Genomic DNA, 2,500 nt, shown 5'->3' on the forward strand with positions numbered 1-2,500 from the left:
CACACACTCATACTCACATCTCTTGTCTCTGCCCCCAGGTGGAGTGGACGTGTTCAGATTGGGACAGACAGAGAGAGCGGGGTCACCTACGGCACTTCGCAGGGGTCAGGGTGATGTTCCAGATGGCTCCAGCTGGCACAGACACACCAGGCTTTTTCTGCCCAGATTCTGGCCCAGCCTCCCCCTCCCAGCCTCTCAGCCTCCCAGCCTCTTAACCCTCCCCCTCCCAGCCTCTTAACCCTCCCCCTCCCAGCCTCTTAACCCTCCCCCTCCCAGCCTCTCAGCCTCCCCCTCCCAGCCTCTTAACCCTCCCAGCCTCTTAACCCTCCCCCTCCCAGCCTCTCAGCCTCCCCCTCCCAGCCTCTTAACCCTCCCCCTCCCAGCCTCTCAGCCTCCCCCTCCCAGCCTCTTAACCCTCCCAGCCTCTTAACCCTCCCCCTCCCAGCCTCTCAGCCTCCCCCTCCCAGCCTCTTAACCCTCCCCCTCCCAGCCTCTTAACCCTCCCCCTCCCAGCCTCTTAACCCTCCCCCTCCCAGCCTCTTAACCCTCCCCCTCGCAGCCTCTCAGCCTCCCCCTCCCAGACTCTCAGCGCTCCCCCTCCCCCTCCCAGCCTCTTAACCCTCCCCCTCCCAGCCTCTCAGCCTCCCCCTCCCAGCCTCTCAGCGCTCCCCCCTCCCCCAGCATGTAATGTATGCTTTTGTCCAGCAGAGGGCAGCATCTGATCAGTACGTAGATGGACGTGTTGAGTAGGCTACTTCTAGCTCTGTTAGACTGCTTGAGTTGAGCTTCCTGTTTTATCATTATGTTTAGCCGTTTGATATCTGACTGACACCACTCTGGTAGTGTTTGTTATTAAAAGTACATAAAACCACGAAAATATAATTTTGTCATCCATCAGTGTGTGAATCAGAATCAGGGTTATTCATTGAGGCTACGGCAACCAGAGTTAGCTTTCAAGTATAAACCAAGCAAGACTTGTGTGTCTGTTTGCATGTGCTGAATGTGTGTCTGCATGTGTGTATGTGTTTGTGTGTTTGAGTGTGTTGAATGTGTGTGTGTGTCCCGAGTGTACCAGGTGTGTATGTTGAATGTGTGTGTGTGTGTGACCTGGGTGAAGACTGAACACTTGCAAACACACTCACATACACACACACATATACACACACATGTACACACACACATATACACACATGTATACACACACACACATATCTATGTACTCACACAAACATGTGTAATCCGAGATGTGTGCTCCTGATTAGCCAGGCTCCAGGTAACCACCTCAGGGACGAAGCTGTCATCATCATCCTGTCATCATCATCCTGTCATCATCATTCTGTCATCGTCATCCTGTCATCATCATCCTATAACCATGCTGATCCCCCCCCCCCCCCCCCTCCAGACAGGAAGACAGAGATCACTGATGGGCCACACATTCACACACACACATTCACACAAACACACAGCTATGAGCACTTGCATACACACACACACACACACACACCTAACATACACACAGCAAACACACACACACACACACACCCTGCCCTGATACTTTTGCCTCCTCTGAGCCTATATCCATTCAGGAGTACACACGCACATACACACACACATACACACACACAAAATCTTTCTCACACACATATCCAACACACTCACAAACATCTGAATCCCTAAGGTAGGGTGGCAAAATGACTTCAGGATTTCAGACGTGACTAAAGCGGAATAAAATATGTTCCATAACAAAGAATCAGAGAATCACTCTCCGCGTGAGAGACCGAAGTTGAGCCGTACACACGAGAGTCCTTTGGAATTAGAAATTGTAGGTCGGCCAAGTAAATCGTGCCTTTGGTTAAAAAGTGGCGCCTATCGTTTTTCCCCCCTCCTATTTCTACACTACCTGGCGGGAGTGTATTCCTATAGGATAACGTAAGTTGATAAACGTCCCTGACTCCGCCCCTAGCCAGTGCTTCGCTGTACTGTCCTGGAGAGAGTGGAAACCGTGCTAGGACGCACGCAGGTGGTTAAATTGAGCGGTGCTGAGCGAACAAGGACGGGACGCCGCGAGCAAACTTCTAACCAGGTAAGGCAAACCCGCCACACCCTTTCCGCGCTTCAGGCGACGTTGAACTTGAGGTTAAAAGTGTTACATTTCAATTTGCTGTACTGTAGCTTTGCTTGGTTTTCTACAGGGAATGGCATGGTCTATAAAAACTGATTAATATCCAAACGTGCAGAATTATCCTGGTAACCTAGGAAAGATTATTGGGAAGGAATGTAAACTGTGCAAAGGTCAAGCAGTTATGTCGACTCTGCAAACAAATACGTAATTATTAGACTGTACCATGTTAAAACGGATTTCTCTTAGGCTACATAAAAACATCGACATAACTGTGAGACAAATTTTGGACGTTTCTTCTTCTTTCGACATGGCTGCACGGGTATGGTTGAACCTGCAAGTTTAACGCTGTTCGATCTGAGGTAGGGCGAGACCAAGCTG

At 50.4% G+C, this 2,500-nt stretch overlaps 1 protein-coding gene across 1 annotated transcript in view; it reads left to right on the forward strand.

The window, feature by feature from the left end:
* The first annotated feature begins 1,940 nt into the window (after positions 1 to 1,940).
* lamb2l (laminin, beta 2-like) overlaps positions 1,941 to 2,500 on the forward strand; it is a 39,734-nt gene continuing 39,174 nt past the window's right edge. Inside the window, 1 exon segment of the mRNA XM_062460560.1 lies at positions 1,941 to 2,083. The gene's annotated coding sequence lies outside the window, so the exon portion shown is untranslated.

The sequence above is a fragment of the Osmerus eperlanus genome, chromosome 4, assembly GCF_963692335.1.
Source record: "Osmerus eperlanus chromosome 4, fOsmEpe2.1, whole genome shotgun sequence".
NCBI classification, from domain to species: Eukaryota; Metazoa; Chordata; class Actinopteri; order Osmeriformes; family Osmeridae; genus Osmerus; species Osmerus eperlanus.